The sequence below is a fragment of the Leptosomus discolor genome, chromosome 4 (genome assembly GCF_034619465.1).
Source record: "Leptosomus discolor isolate bLepDis1 chromosome 4, bLepDis1.hap2, whole genome shotgun sequence".
Taxonomy (NCBI): Eukaryota; Metazoa; Chordata; class Aves; order Leptosomiformes; family Leptosomidae; genus Leptosomus; species Leptosomus discolor.
This window is the reverse complement of record NC_141394.1, coordinates 68,124,634-68,142,423: the sequence shown is the minus strand read 5'-3', so window position 1 is coordinate 68,142,423 and position 17,790 is coordinate 68,124,634.

Sequence of the window (17,790 nt, the reverse complement as noted above, 5' to 3'; positions counted from 1 at the left end):
ATTCACTACGGACCTTCCCTACTCAAACTGGTGCAGTACATAAGTCTTAGGCTTGTGGTGTAATGTTACAAATGAGATCATGATCACATGAACTACAGTTATCTGTTTCTGGGCAGTTACACCTGACATAGGCTGTGTTTAAACTAGCATTTTGGTGGAGAACAATACTGAAGTTTTGAAGTTTCTCTCCCTGTTGCCCCCACTTACTACACATTGGTTTGGGTCAGAGAAAGGTTCCAGTACACATAAGGCAGACTCCTTCCAGAGCTCAGAGCTCTGTTCCAGGTGCGCACAGATGTGGTCTAGCACCTTCTGGGGGTCTGCAGGACTGTTTGGTTCTTTAAACAACTTAAAAAAAAAAGTGTGGTGGGAACATTTGGGGTGTGTGTGACCTGATAAAACTCCATCCATAGTAAAACTCTCCAACCACATGCGGTGTGGATGTGAGATCCTGAGTACCAGCTGCTTTAATCTGTTACTCTCTTCTTTTTGCATCAAATTACTTGTTTATACAGACATAGACACAGGGAAATCTCAATAACAAATGAAAATGAAACACAATGTTTCAATTCAGTGCAACAATACAAAGCAAAAGACTTGTTTGCTTTATAGGTTCTTATAGTGCCCCCACCGTTATCATGTGAGAGCAGATTCCAGTGGTGCATTAAGCACTCTGACTAATTTCAGTCATGTCTTATCCATTCTCTCTGTCATTTTCTCCTTAGGCAAAGAACTATATACACAGTGATTTGTTTTGACTTCTTTTTTAGTTAGTTAATTTATCTTATTTAATTGCCTATTCCACGTTGTGTTTGTATTAGAGTGAGTAGGTCAAAGAAACTGTATTTTGGTTTCTGGAAAAGAAAAATCAAACTTTTGATGGACTTTAGCTCCTGTGGGAGTTTTTGATATTTATTTCCTGATCAGAAGAATTTTAACAATCAAAAGCAGGTGTTTAAAAAATTTTCATTCTGTGAAAACCTGAATGTATTTTGACTTTTATTCCTATTTAGGACAAAAGAAAGGTAGAACTATTGGAAAGCATGATAGGGTTGAAATTCCAATTTGCATTTATCTTCAGTAACCAGGAAATATTATTTACGTGATTCACTTGTTCTTTTCTGCTCAGCACTAATATTCCTCAAGTCCTTTGCCTTAAGCTTATTTGTACAGATAGAAAGTTAGAGATAATGAGGAAAACTAGCAAAAACAAAGTGAAAAATGGGTCATTTTCTTCAGGTTGAGATGCAGAATATTGGTGAGGAGAAGGACAGGCAACAGTTGCCCCACAACTGCCACTTAATGTTTTTTTTTACGAATTTCTTTCTTTGTCACACAGACACAAAATGAAAATGAATCTTTATATTCAAACAATACAGAAAGAAAAGGGCAGCTAGAAATTGCAAGAGACAAACAAAGAAAAAAAAAAAGAAAATAGAGATTTTCTTATAGTTTGTCGCATGTAAACAATGCCAGTATGCTGAAGTTTAGTGCAAGCACCCTGGGTCTCAAATGTCTGATTATATAAAACTATGTAGTTCCTCTAAAATTGATGTTCCTAGCTGAAGGATATGGTTCCTCTAAAATTTATGTCCTTAGCTGTTCTAATTAAAAAAAAAACTATTCAGCTTGAATCCAACAACCTTTACAATTAGTATTTAACTGTCCATAAAAAGTACCGATTCCCCTAATGAACCTGCTGCTACCATTGTTTACCACCTCAATTTTAAGGGGGAAAAAACGCAATCACCAAAAAAATCTCATGTTACTGTTTTTCCCACCTCTATAGTCCCATTATCATTTCTAATTACATATAATTAATCAGTGCCTGTCTCCGAAAAAAAGCTTATTGAATGGAACAAGATGAAATAGATGATACCTCCATGGTCAAAGCATAGCACAGACATAACATAACTCCTTGCTAAAAGTTACAGTATCAAGTTTACATTTAATTCAACCAAATGTCACAGTCTAGAATATTTCTTAATGACTGTAATTAATCAGTTGTCCAGATATTCATGCTTGATTTAGAATAACTAAAACATGAGACAGAAAAACAGTGAAAGGAATATCTACTAAATACATGGTCTTTTGACAGCACGTTTAACATGTATGTTGACTAAATTACTTGCACTTCTCTATGGGAAGGTCTCCATCACAGGTTTCACAGCTTTGATTTTTAGAAACATCAATCAAGTTCATCTCACAATTCCTCCCAGGTAGCAGATGTAAACAGTGGAAAGTATGGTAAAAGCTAAGTAACAGAAGAAGATCAGGTTGGGACCCCCAGCATCTTTTTCAATCAGCAAATATTAACTGCTAAAGTATTTACAGGAAAGTGTCCATCGTGACAAGTTCCCATTTCATTTATCCATACCTACAATTTTAAAATTGCTGATGTGCTCTGCTTGGGCTCGTTATTGCCAGGACCTTGCAGTCACAAGTTGCTCCCAGAGGGGCAGGGGAGCTGGGAGCCATGGGTGACAGCTGGGTGGCCACACAGAGTCCTCACAAACATGGGTGCTGTCCCACCACACCTGAACAGGAAAAGTCCAGTCATGGAAACCAAGGACAACCAGCAGGATAGGGATGATCAAACACCAGTGACAGTTCAGGACCAAGATCAAGAAAGGATTTAAAGACAGGGTCAACTAAAACCAATGAGGATGTATTTGTGTAATCTCTACCTTAGAAGAGGAGGGCATGTTGTGATGCAATATGTTGAACTCCATAATAATGATGTATTCATAGGATCATAGTAAAATTCAGCTTGCTAGGGCCAGCGGAAAGTCAATAGTCCAGCCTCCAAGGACATAAATTGCACCTTTTTAGTCTGGTGTTTAAGTTCTTCAGAAGCTGTCTTTATTTCAAGTGCTGTTAGGAATGTGATCAGGTAGGAAAAAAGCTTGTCCTGTGACTAAACTGGCAGATGTCAATTAGCTTCAGAAACTGTTGTATGTGTGGCTACAAGACTTCAGGCCCATTCTTCCACCAGAAAGATATTTCTTCTTTTTCATATCCTGCTTTTGTTTAAATGTTCTACTCCTCACTTTCCTTTTGTTTAAGAAGTAATTGTGGCAGAATACAGAACTGTTATGACGAGAGCACTGGCAGGTCTGAGAAACTGGTATTGTATTTCTGAGCAGCTAACTAAAATGCTTACAAAGAAATGCTCAGTTAGCTGCTCTAAGAGATAAACTGTGTTAAGCAGGATGTGATACTTCTTTGTATACTTAACATGAAATAGTTAAAAGAGAAACTCGCATTATATATTCAATATGGGACATTTAAGCATATTTAAAAAAAAGTATGCGTTGAGTAAAATAACATATGTGCTCATGAAGATCTTCAGATTTTATTGATATGGCCCTTTCATTCCTGGTAATTTATGCACATGTGTTAATAAATAAATATCGTTTCATATGTGTGTGCATAGCTGTACATGCACTAGGCCAGAGCTCCAAGGGTGTTGGAAAACGTTAAAATGGATGTTAGGAATGCTTTAACACAGAACAAAAAGTCTCATGTTGTCAGCAGAAGCAGGGAGGTGATCGTGCCCCTGCACTCGGCACTGGTGAGGCCGCACCTCGAGTACTGTGTCCACTTTTGGGCCTCTCTCTACAAGAAGGACATTGAGGTGCTGGAGAGGGTACAGAGGCAGGCTATCAAGCTAGTAAAGGATTTGGAGCATGTCTCACCTGAGGAACAGCTGAGGGATCTGGGGCTGTTTAGCCTGCAAAAGAGAAGGCTGAGGGGAGACCTTGTCACTCTCTACAACTACCTGGAAGGAGGCTGTAGCGAGGTGGAGGTCGGTCTGTTCTTGCTTCTAACAAGCAATAGAACAAGGGGAAATGGCCCCAAGCTGCACCAGGGGAGGTTCAGGCTGGATATTAGGAAGAATTTCTTTACTGAAAGGGTTGTCAGGCATTGGAACAGCCTGACCAGGGAGGTGGTGGGGTCACCATCCCTGGAGGTGTTTAAAAGATGGGTAGATGTTGTACTTAGGGACAGGGTTTAGTGGTGTTGATAGAGCTAGGACAAAGGTTGGACTCGATGATCTTGAAGGTCTCTTCCAACCAAAACTGTTCTATGATTCTATGATTCTATCTGAAAACATCGTTCACCTAGTATCAAAACACTGGAAAGAGTTTGCCCTATCAATGTGAAGCCACGCTCAGCCCGGTTAGCCTTCTCCTTGCCAAGGTACCTTCAAGCATTTATTGAGACTGATGTGGAAGTGCTGGGTTCAGTGTGAGAGCAACAGAGCTGTGTGTGGGTGTTAAGGCCAGTGTCTATACAAGAAGCACCAAAACAGTTGCACTTGGGTAGTAGCTGTGGGGACACTCTTTTGTCTTGAACAAGGGAAGAGACCAGCTGGGTCAGTGTCCCCTAAAGCAGGAAGCACCCTCCAGAGCAAGTGTGTTTGAGAGAAGACCATAACCATAATTATTCTCACTTCTGATCACTCCTGTTTTAGGTTCCAGTCCCCAAAAACTGTGCCACAAGTTTAACTTAGGTACAATAATTGTCTCAATGAGGTTGAAGAAAAATCAAACTAAAGTAAAATTCCTGCAGGCTTGAAGTGTATGTGGCAAATGAAATGTCAGCTCTGTTCACCCCTTATTCTGTTATGATATGGCTTCCTCATGACAGTAATTTGAAACTTGAGTGGTCACTAACCCTCCTGCAGTCTGTTTTGCTTTGATGGAAACCTGGCAAGTTTCACCCAGATCATCCAGCAGCACCCTGGGCTTGGTGGCCAAAGAATCTCATTGTAGAGATTCTCAGTTCTGCAGAGAACAGTTATCTTGCAGAACAGATGCAACTCTTGAAACATAGACGCAATGTAATAGCTTTTTGAAGCCATAAAATTGTTCTTAGAAAAGTGGACTTTAAAGCCTAAGTCATCTAGAAGCTTCTAAAAATGTCACCATGAATTTAGGAAAATGCTAGTAACACTCTTCTGTGTCTTCCTGATTCTCTTGTAAAGTAGAACATCCAAAATTCCTTTCTAATATTACCAGTATTTTTTGAATGCTCTTCTGCATTTAGAATCTTGAATATTAATCTGAATAAGTAAAAGATCAATGTGAAACATAGTAACAATCAATTCTCTGATACAAAGAAAATATTAATTTATTATGACATTATAACATCTGTTAACTTTGTTGGTAAAGAAAATCAGAAATATTTTATACCATATCAAGTATGAAAGAATATATTGCAAGAAATATTGTATCTATTATAAAACTGGAGATAAATTGTCACTACAGCTCACAGATGTTTTTTTCACTCTACCTGTACTTTTCTTACAGCACGGCAGTGCACCAAGGTCTCGTTTAGTTCTGTCTTTACCCCTCAGAGCACAGCCTGGCTTTTCAGCAGTGGGCTTTTTGGTGAGGTGAACGCTCTAATGGTGACTTCTGTTTTAATAAAGTTCAGGCTTCTATTTTTAAACTTGTTCTCAATCTAATACAATAATCCGCATTCCTTACACATGGACATAAACAAGTATTGCAATGAATATAGCTATCAAAGTCTATTAATTCCAGTATGAGAGTTTCTTCTTGTTGAAACATCATATGATACTATTACACCTAAAGCAATACATAAAAATGAAAGTAAATCACTTTATATTGCTTAATTATTCATTTTAATATGTTATTGATAACCTGTCTGTAACAGCAACATAGTAGAAAGCAAGTATCTCCCCTTTAATTTTGTTTTAGGACAAGTATTAAAAGACTCAAAACATAAGTTGCTAAATTTACTGGGTTTGTAACTCCTCTGACTTCGGTTATTTACTCAACTGCTGAATTTGGTCCATTTGGAAAGCTTTGTGATTTGTTACCATAGAGCTGAATCTCCTTTTTTAAACATTCTACTACAGCTGACATGCATGCTAAGTAATACAGCTGCAGCCATCTGTAAAAGCTTGGAATTAATTTCCTTCTTTATTGCTGCAGCTTATTTCATTCTTCCTTTCCCTTTATATTTATAATACAGAAAAACTTCTCCTTCCTTGAGAAAGCACTGCAGTTAGTTTCCTTCTTTTTTATATTACTTGTCAGTAAAGTAATCAATGCAACGGTTATCATCGGTACACACACTAACTACAGTATGAACACTATCAGAAAAAAATTACTGAAATGGTAAATTAAATCAAGACATAAACCAAATCTTTTCTGTTTTGCTGTTGGAAATCTGAGCCTAGAAAATGAAAATGAAAGAGGCAGAACTTTACAGATGAGCATGTGGAGTAAAGGGATGAATAAGAAAAACAAGCTAAGGAAAATGAAAGTTACTACATAGCATGAACAGAAGTCTTGGGAAAAAATTAATCCTTTTTGTTATCCTACTATGTTTTAAAATGCATCTGTGACTACTGGAAAAAACTCATCTTTTCAAGGGAAAAAGCCACAGATGGGAAACAGTTATGTCAAAGAAAGTTGTGAAAAAAATGAAGAAAATGTACAATTTTTTGGTTTATTTTTTAAATCTTGATTTAGGACTAAAATGTCCGTGCTGAAAATAGTACTTCCCCTGGGCTTCAAAGTAAGAATATGCCTAGAACAGAGAAGGGGCTTCAGTTTACAGTTAAATGCTTTTTTTCTGAATCGAGCATTTCATCTTCATTGTAGACGTATTAGTGTGGCGACTGAGTGGAGGAACAATCTGTGGATCAAGTTTCCTTTTGGAGATCACATTCACCACACAACTGAACTCCATGGAGGAGTCTTCCCTGCATATATACACATATAGGTATCAATGCATACACATGGGTATTGTCCAATACCCATTTCACAGGGAACTGGTTGTCAATCACCTGACTGATGCTGTATTCTCCTTCTGCTGTGACACTCCTACACCTTCTACTTGGCAGAAGCCAAAGAGCAACAGTAAAAATCATTGAGACTGTGCTTGATGATGGTTGCTATTTATCTTAACTGTTCATATTTCTCTAGTCTTCATAGAACCCTTTACTGTACTTTGCTGTATCAGCCTTATGATGTACAGAGTATGGCTGTGGATATTTTTAGGCTCTTTGCCTAGCATGCTGGCATCACTGAATACAATTATTTAGGCAAATAATTCTTACTTGCCATTGTATAGGGGGATTTAGATTAGAATTACCCCCGAAACCAGCAGAATGGTATCTGAAATGTGAGTGTTGCTGTGTTTATGAATGAATCCTAAGTGAACTCACACATGAAGTCTTTAACAAAGCAGCGAACTGAGTCAACTCTTTTCATCCCGTGTCTCAACCTCATCTCCATTTCTACAGACACATCCTTGCAGCCTCATGCAGGCTGCTTGGCAGTATGCAATGCAGGCTCTGCCCTCTCCATTGCTGCACATGCTCCATTAAGGGAGCATTACCCTTTCTGTGCCCAGACCTGAAAGAAGGTATTTTCTGTAACAAAACATATTTCCTTATCAGAGTTAAACTTCATTATAGTTTAGTATTAAATATTCAAACTTGGGTCTGCTGGAAGAAGGAAGTCTTTCCTTGGGGTAGAGTTTCAAAATTATGGCTAAACTGTTCTTCCTTTCTGGGTGAGCATACTGAGAGAAGCAGTATTCTCATTTCATTCTCTAGGTAGAGAGAATGTTTTTTACACAACCACGAGTGAGTGAATTATTGGTGACTACATTTTCTGGAGCAAATACATCTGCTGCTTAGTGCAGCATTGTAAATAATGAATTTATTGAACAGGTTTACACCTTGCCCTTCAAAGAAGGATGAAAATCATCTCTAGATTTTAACACTGAAATATCTCAGAGTGCTTCCAGTGAAATAGAAGGCCATTCTTTTTATTTAATATAACCACCTTACGAGTGAAATCTATCCAGGTGCTAAGAAAATTGAAATGAAATATTTCTTCATTAAAATTATCATTGCTATATATATATTAACACACATGTTGTACCCACGGTGGTGCAGTAAGACTGTTTGAGGAGGCAGGATAAAATGCTACAAATGGGACCAATAAATGGAACCAGGACAAAAGCAAACCATCCTGCTGAACAGGCCCATATAATCCAGTGCTGCCACTGATGTCCTCATATCATGAAATCCTGTCCAGTTTGGCGTGCCACTTGCAGATAGCGCTTGGCGCGAGTGAGGTGCTGGGGTTTGGGCTTTGGGCTCCAAGACAAAGGAAATCAAAGACTGATTACCAGACACTTCTCCCCAAAGAATATATATCAGCCTATTCCTCAGCTCCATGCTAGGCTTTTCTGTGCTGGTTGATGCCTTTATCAGTGCCTTCCATTGTTTTAGTTATCATGAAACTAAAAGATATTTAATTCCTTCATTATCTAACTGAAGTAAAATGTGGCACTTATATCTTAGTTCAAGCTGATAATTACCCCCTTTCTCCATTTCTGCTTGCCCCATGGGGGTAAGCAACCCTATCATCTCCCCTTTTGCTAACCTGCCCTTCCTCTCTTCTCATGCCCATCACATTTTTTCTCAAATTGTCTGACTGTTTAACATAATCAAGTGAAATTCAGAGCACTTGTCTGCAGTGAGTATTTAGCCTGAGGTTGCTGCGTCTGTTCCAGATCTGGAGCAGGGCTTGTAAGCCTGTAAGCTTGTTTGTTTCCTACCAGCTGTATCAGTTGGTTTAATAAAGATTATTACATTTCCCTACAAATATAGCTTCATTTATACACTTAGACAGTCTTGGCAACAGCACAGCCACTTGTCAATAAATATATACATAAATATGTGGAAAATTTGATGATTCACACAAACACATGTATACACATCTGAAACATTTTCAACAACTGATCAAGCTAGAAAAAAATAATTAATTTGGAGTTCAAATTATTTGCTTCATTTTCTGATCGAATAGAATTTATTTAAACTATTATTTTAATTTACTTTTGGTGGTTTTTACTCCTTCAAGGTAAATTAACCGAAGGCTCCAAAAAGTTTAACTGCTTTGAGGTTAAAAGTGTCAATGTTTCATAAAGAAACGTATCAGGCCTTTCTGAATGCTATGTGCCTGAAGCTAGCTGATGAACGTTACCCAAATTATCTTATTTAACTAGGGATTTTGAAAGAAACAAAACCTAGTTGCAGTCTAACAAAGAGTTTTGGCGTACTTGCTGATGCTAAGAGAAAACTCAGAACTTCTGCTGATGTGTGTATAAAAGATGTTATAAAAAGGTAGGGAAATTTCAAAACTGTATTATCAAAACAATATCTAGTTTGTAAGGTGGGATTTTCCTGCTTTAGTACCCACCAACTGAGTTCGAATAATAGCTCTTTTTAAGGAAACAGAATTTGTTTTCCATTTTGTCGACACTGAGGGTGATTTTCTGCCATTGGCTTATAGCTGGAATTTGTCCTTTTATTTTGTAACTTCATTCTATAATAAGCAGTTATCAAATAAGTTAATGGTAGCTTCTGGTGGCTTTATGTATAGGTGCTACAAAAAGCTATCTTCTTCAGTCCCCAGTATGAAACATTAGCTATTGATGCTATTAGTAAAAGTCACATATGTGATACAACAAAATGCATTTATGAAACATGGAGTTGGAGAAAAACTGAACTGCTGAAATCAGAGAAGTCTGGTTTTAGGCTGAGTTTGCAACAATGAGGCTATTTCGGTGAAGAGCAGTGATACTTTTTTTCAAGGAAAGGTCTTTACTTGAACAAGATTGTAAGCAGAGTATCAATTAAAAATCTTTGTCATAGTTAAATAGCAGACATGAATGACAGCCAACTCCCAAGACATACAAGACATTCAGCAAGTTCTGTCACTATGTTCGTTCATGTCTGTTTTTCTGACCAAGCAATCTTATAATACTTATACATCCCTCAGTTATTATACATATTACTGCAGTGAGCTTGGTAACAGAACAAACAAACAATCATGAAAACAATAGATAATAGATTTTTTTTTTAACAGCTTAGAACTCTTTGTAAGTTAGAAAAAACTATGATTCATACTGCCTTTTGATCATTGTTCTCTTTAGTGTTTGAAAAGCTGTGAACAAAACAGTGACTGGATACCTGTCATTCAAAAAAAAGCAAGTAGGAATATGAAGAATAACATACATATATTCAAATATTTGTATTACATTATGTTCTGTCATTTTTCAGGACAACCCACAAATTCAGGTACATATGTGTGGCCGTTCAAAGTCATGTAGAATTTATGGCAATAAGGCACATGAAATACTCCATACTAAACACCACAATAGACATTTAATAATTATTAGAAGTGTCCTTCAGTTAAATAAGATACTTTGCTTTCAAAATATACTAATGGCATATGAGAGGTAGCTGAGTAAGGTGCTTGGCTTTTGGCACAGGGGTCATCATAGCAAGCTTGCCTGCACCCATCCAGCCCTCAGCCCATGCTGCACTTCACTTTGTTCTGATGAATGGTAGACAGGAATGAGCAAGCAAAGATCAGCAGGTAAAACCTTCCTAAAGTGGCTTGTCTGTCAAACCTAATGCCTCATACTGCACCCTTTTGCACTGCTGGGAGCGCGGGTGTAAAACTGGCAGTGTACACCCCAAAGCTACTTCTCAGCCTCTTCCCCACAAAAAAACCCTCTTAGTTACTCAGGTGGTTTTGGTTGTCAATACAGAATTGAGAGCTGAAAGTCCTAGTTGTCTAACTACCATCCCTTTAGTTTACTTTTGTGTAGAATAGATCAGAATAGAATGGCATAGCATAGTATAAAATAGAGTAGAGCAGAATAGCATAGAATAGCATAGCATAGCATAGCATAGCATAGCATAATTTCAGTTGGAAGGGACCTACAGTGATCATCTAGTCCAACTGCCTGAACACTTTAGGGCTGAGCAAAAGCTAAAGCATGTTATTAAGGGCCTCTTAAACACTGACAGACTTGGGGCATCTCTAGGAAGCCTGTTCCAGTGTTTTACCACGCTCTCAGTAAAGAAATGTTTCCTAATGTCCAGTCTAAACTTCCACTGGTGCAGTTTCGAACCATTCCCACATGTCCTATCACTGGATCCCAGGGAGATCAACACCTCTCTCTCCACTTCTCCTCAGGAAGCTGTAGAGAGTAACGAGGTCAACCCTCAGCCTTCTTTTCTCCAAACTAGACAAGCCCAAAGTCCTTAGCTGCTGGTCATATGATGTTCCTTCCAGACCTTTCACCAGCTTTGTTGCCCTTCTCTGGACACATTTGAGTACCTGCACATCCTTCTTAGATTGTGGGCCCCAGCACTCTACACCTCATTCCAAGTGAGGCCGCACCAACACCAAATACAGCAGGACAATCACCTCTTCCGACCATCTGGGTATGCTATGTTAGATGCACCCCAGGGTGCAGTTTTCCCTCTTGGCTGGTGACTTGTGTTGAGCCTGCTGTCAACCAGCCCCTCCAGATCCTTTTCTGCAGGGCTGGTCTCCAGCCACTCCTCTCCCATTTTGTATCTGTGCCCAGCGTTACTCCATCTTAGGCACAGTATCTGTCATATGGTCTTGTTAAATTTCATGCCATTGATGCAATTGATTGATGCATTGCTTTGTTTTGATGCAAAGCACCTCAGTAACATAAAGACTAATGTTTAGGCAGAATATTTGTGGCTGGTTTGCTGATCACTCTCCCAGCTGCAACAGTTACCCATTGCATATTGCATGTTCAAACCAGCAACCTTGACCAGTAGTGCATAAAATGCCCAGAGAGGCCAGTCAGAACGAAGTGGTAGACCTCTGCAAACAATGCCTGCCAAGTCTGATGCCAAATAAACACATAATGATGTGGCCCAATATAGGCCCAAAATAAACATGCCATCTGACACTGAGTCTACAGTTCCACAGTAAGCCTCAAGCTTGCAGTACGCATACATCTAAATCACTGCAGAAACTGTTAACCAAACCTCCACTCAGACTATGACTGACACTGTTAATTCAACTGAGAGTTGTGAGTGTGTTATAACAGAGATTTTTCCTTCTCTTTGGTTGGCAAATTTTTCATGGGAGTGCTGTTACAGGGTGAACATCTAGATATAATTTTGAAAGGGTCTAAAATGACAAATTAAAAAATGAAATGAAATCTGATGACTTTACATTAATTTCACTAAGCATTTGAACGAGCAGACCATAGTGCAGTGTTAGAAAACGTCCCAGGAAATATCAGTCACAGTTTTCTCTGTTGTGTTTTGTGTATTTAAACATTTATTTTCAAGTAAAGAAAATAGAAAATGTTGTCCTTTCTCTTGAGAAAACAAAGTTAAATATAATTATACTAATATTTTAAGGCCAAGAATGTACATTGTACACACTAAAGGTAAGCATTTTGTACTACAGAAAAGGCCAGTCTTAGCTTCAAAAAGCATCAGCTGCCTTTCTCTTTCATTAATAGGAAATATCTTTGTTACCTTTAAAAATGTGAGATCAAATTCTGAGTTTCTTAAGTGTCATCCGGGTTTTGTGCAGGCCCTTGTGCCCCAGACATACTTTTAGCAAGATCATACAGGGTTGATAAGGAAAGCGAGAGAAGCACTTTCCAGCCACATGAACAGAAATGGATTTTGGAAAGTAATATGTCAAAATATCACTGCCTTGCTGTAAATTTTTTTTTCAGTCTGACACAGCATGTCATAAAGGAACTAGTGTATAGAGAAAAAGAAAGAATCTTGGTTTTGCTGAATGTATGGCTTCACACAGCCATATTAGACTGACCACTTTTTCGCTGGATCTCTTGAACTGCCTGCAAATCAAGATGTAAAAGTACACAGCAGTGTACTTGGTTCTTTGAAAACCTAAGGATGAAGATGTTTTCACTATGGATATTGTCTTTTCTGGACTATTACGGGACAAGGGGGCACCAAATTGCCATCCAGAAGGACTTAATCCATGCTTCCCTCATGTCTGCAGATCTGTCCTGATCCCCTGGATGCACAAGTTCAGACATGATCATGGCTGCTGTCAGGCTGCGCTGGCTGTGAGGGGTCTCCACATGTGATAGCCCTGTTGTTGCCTATGCCTTGAAACTTTTGACATGGTGCGAAAGACAGAGGATTGCACAGTCTATGAAGTATTGTATAGGGATGACATACTTTACTTTTTAATGTAGATCACTGTATGATGTGAACACTATGGTCCAAATCATTGAAACTGCTCATGGAAGGGGAAGAGGAAATGGGTGTTATAAAGGACAATTGCTCCCCAAATTTGTCTTTCTCATGGTACTCTCAAGTCTAGGAACTGGCCTTTCTAGTGTAGGAGATGATAGAGCAGTAGACAGTATCTACCTTCCCCTGCACGGAATGTTGGTTCTTCCATGAGCAGCATGAAATATCATAGTGCAGGTTAATTACACTGCCTTTTCAGTTAGCCCTGCTGTCCTAGAGCTGAGGTTTTCAGTTTTCCAGAATTTTGTGCTTTTCATTTATAGCAGCTGCAACAGAGCTGCAGCACATCATTCTGGGTTGAAGCATGCACACAAGTGTCAGTAGCTGTAGAAGGTATAAATATTCAGGTTAGTCTTCTCTTAGATGAAAAATGCCAATATACTGATTCAGAATTGCTTGCCGTGAAATGCAGGTTCATCATCACTAAAAGTAGCTGAAATAGTCAAAATGTCATTGGTTTTTCTTGATTTTAAAATATTTTGTTTTTTTCAGAAAGTTTGTTAGTTTTAACATTTTAAGATACTATGTTCCTCCCTGTTTCAGGACAAATATATTTCACTTTAAGAGAAGTATAAGGGGACAAAGAAGTGTTTCCTGTCCTCCTGTAGTTTTGATGGTCTTCTGGCATGACATTTTATTCACCACTGCATAACTACAGCTGCTATGGATGTGCCTGAATTCAAATTTATGACATTGCACAGGTATAAAACTGAATCCCTCCAGTGATTAATTAAACCCACTGAATTACAATGAAAGCCAAATCTAGGACTGTAGAAAGGACTTTTGTTCGAGAATGCTGGCAGAAACACTTTTAAAGTAAAGATAGGTTTCATCTTCTAAATTCATTATTTAGACTGACTGTGTCACACCCACAGAGGATAAAGCACTTTACATTTCAAGTTATCAGTGGCAGTGCTCATAAGTTAAAGAATGGTACAGCCAGACTGAAATATACTTCCATCCCTATTCACTCACGTACACTTTTGCTTATGACATGTTATGTGACAATGTTCTGAATATCACATTCAGTGCTGCCAAGTTAGGAATAAATTTACCCAAGTTGTTAATCTTTGTTATATGTCCTGGACAGCTTTTTGTTGGTGGGGTTTTGTTTTCATGGGTTATTTTTACAGAGCTCTGCAATATTCTTAATTTCTTTCTGCTACCAACAGGAGATAATTATCTTCTAGCATCGCTGTTTTATTCACTGAAAACTGACACTTCCTTCTGTTTTAGCATCAGTTCATTGTGCAGAACTCTTTGTAGTGCTTTAATTAACCTGGCATGATGATCTCAGTACAGCCCCAAATAAAATTAACATCAAACACTCATATAGAATTGTTCTATGAGATAGCTTGGGTGATGAACATATACCATATGGTAATCTTTAAAAATAAAACCTGCCAAGTAGCATATTTAATGTGACTATCCTGGCATAGTCATAAGGATTGTAAAAATCAAAAATAATTCTGAGCACTGCTCACTTCAAAGGATCACAAAATATTTTATACAAACTATCTATCTTTCTAAAATCAGCTCACCTACCACTTAAAGCAGACACTTCTGCAGTGAAATGCAGCAGCTATTGCACTAAAGCACAGCAAATTGGAACAGCAATTTTAGGGCAGGTAATGAAGACAAATGGTGTATCTTGTTTAAACTGCAGGGGCAGAAGGTAATTACCCAAGTTTGGAGCTGGCTGAGATATCAAACCTAACACCTCTCACAGAAAAGTCATGATTTTATAGCTGGGTAACAGTAAACAGAACACAAGCAAAGCCTGGTATTTAACACCGATCGGGTAAACAAGTTGGATTCTGGGTGAGATGAGTTCCTGCTTATATTTATGTGTGCAATAAAATCAGTCATGTCTTTGCTGTACCCCATTGCTGATTAGATGAGAATTTAGAACTGATTTTATGGGTATGATCTAAAGTCCACTGAAATCAGTAGAAAAACATTGACTGGCTTTGGATGAGGTCTTCTGTCAGCTCTAGTTTGTTGCAGAGGGGAATTGTACTCTGGTTTATTACCTCATAGCATTGTGTTGTATATTGAAACGTGGGAATGGTAGATTTGCAAGTGCAACATATCCAATCAAGACAGAAGTTTTTTCTTTAATGATAGTCATTGTACTTTCCTAGTGTCTTGCTGTCCCAGCTGCTTGGTTGGACTATTCTGTGTTTTTGTGGTTGCTCCTGGCTAAAACATGTAGCTCTCTGCAACCCGCATACTGTTAGACTGAGGATCCAGCTTACAAGAGGTTTTGCTCTTTCAAGCCTCAGTAAAGAGAGAAAAGTGATTAATCCTGTGTAGGGCCTGAATTACCCTTTGGAGCTGCTCCTTTGCACTGACGAAGGAAGAAGTTATCTTTGACCACTGTCCTAAACCAATGGCTCAGTTAACTGCCTGGTGTTTCATAGGGTAGACATAGTCCTCAGATCTCTCAGCAGTAAAAAGGATCATTCACTTCACTTTAATTTACAACGTAAGAAACTTACATTACCTCACTTATCACTTTTGCTTGCATTGTCATGATACAGTAATAGCATTACAGCTTCTGTTGGCAGTTTATCACCAAACACTTCACACATTTCTTCTATTCTGTTTTGCAGTAGGTTGATCCACCAAAGCTGCTCTATCACTCTCTTTCCTCAGCTAGACAGGGGAGAGAAAAATATAATGAAAAGCTTGTGGGTCAAGGTAAAGACAGGGAGAGGTCACCTACCAATTACTGTCACATGCAAAACAGACTCAACTTGGGAAAAAGTTAATTTCATTTATTACCAATCAAATCACAGTAGGATAATGAGAAATAAACCCAAATCCTAAAAACACCTTCCCCGCACCCCTCCCTTCTTCCTGGGCTTAACTTCCCTCACAATTTTCTCTACCTCCTCCCCCCACAGCAATGCAGGGGGATAGGGAATGGGGGTTGCGGTCAGTTTGTCACACATTGTTTCTGTTGCTCCTTCCTCCTCAGCAGAATGACTCCTCACACTCTTCCCCTGATCCAGCGTGGGGTCCCTCCCATGGCAGACAGTCCTCCACAAACTTTTCCAATGTGAGTCCTTCCCATGGGCTTCAGATCTTCATGAACTTCTCCAGCCTAAGTCCCTTCCACAGGTACAGTCCTTCAGTAACAGACTGCTCCAGCGTGGGTCCCCCACAGGGTCACAACTCCTGCCAGCCAACCTGCCCCAGAGTGGGCTCCTCTCTCTCCACAGGTCTGCAGGTCCTGCCAGGAGCCTGCTCCAGCACAAGTTTCCCGAGGCATCATAACCTCCTTTGGGCATCCACCTGCTCTGATGTGGGGTCCTCCATGGCTGCAGGTGGATATCTGCTCCACCATGGACCTCCATGGTCTGCAGGGGGACAGCCTGCCTCACCGTGGTCTTCACTACAGGCTGCAGGGGAATCGCTGCTCTGGCACCTCGAGCACCTCCTTCCCCTCCTTCTTCATTGACTTTGGTGTCTGCAGAGTTGTTTCTCTCACATGTTACACAGAAACACAGAATGGTAGGGAAGACTCCACAACCTCCCTGATCATCCTGTTCCAGTGGTCTGTCACTCTCAATGTAAAGAAGTTTTTCTTCATGTTGAGGCGGATTTTCATGTGTTCCAGTTTGTGCCTGTTGCCTGTTTTCCTGTCACTGGACACCACTTAAAAGAGTCTGGCCCCATCCTCTTGACTCCCACCCTTTAGATATTTATAAGCATTGATGAGATCTCCTCGTAGTCTCCTCTAGGCTATACAGTCCCAGGTCTCTCAGCCTTTCTTCGTAGGAGAGATGCTTCAGTCCCCTAAACATCTTTGTAGCCCTCTACTGGACTCTCTCCAGTAGTTCCCTGTCCCTCTTGAACCGGGGTCCCAGAACTGGACACAGTACTCCAGGTGCGGCCTCACAAGTGCAGAGCAGAGAGTGAGGATAACTTCCCTTGGCCTGCTGGCCACACTTTTCTTAATGCACCCCAGGACACCACTGGCCTTCTTGGCCACAAGGGCACATTGCTGGCTCATTGTTATCTTGCTGTCCACCAGAACTCCCAGGTCCTTCTCTGCAGAGCTACTTTCCAGCAGGTCAACCCCCAGCCTGCACTGGTGCATGGGGTTATTCCTGCCCAGATGCAGGACCCTACACTTGCCTTTATGGAACCTCATTGTGTTCCTCTCCACCCAACCCTCAAGTCTGTCCAGGTCTTGCTGAATGGAAGCACAGCCCTCTTGCGTGTCAGCCACTTCTCCCAGTTTTGTGTCATCAGCAAACTTGCTGAGGGTGCATTCTGTCCCTTCATCCAGGTTCATATTGATGAATATATTGAATAGGACCGGACCCAGTATTGACCCTTGGGAAACACTGCTAGTTACAGGCCTCCAACTAGACTCAGCACTGCTGATCACAACTCTCTGAGCTCTGTCCTTCAGCCAGTTCCCAATCCACCTCACTGTCCACTAGTCCACCCTACACTTCCAAAGCTTATCTATGAGGATGTGGTGGGAGACAGTATTAAAAGCTTTGTTAAAGGAGAGGTGGACAACATCCACTACTCTCCCCTAATCCATCCAGCCAGTCATTCCATCATAGAAGGCTATCAGGCTGGTCAGGCATGGTTTCCCCTTGGTGAATCCATGCTGACTACTCCTGATAATCTTCTTT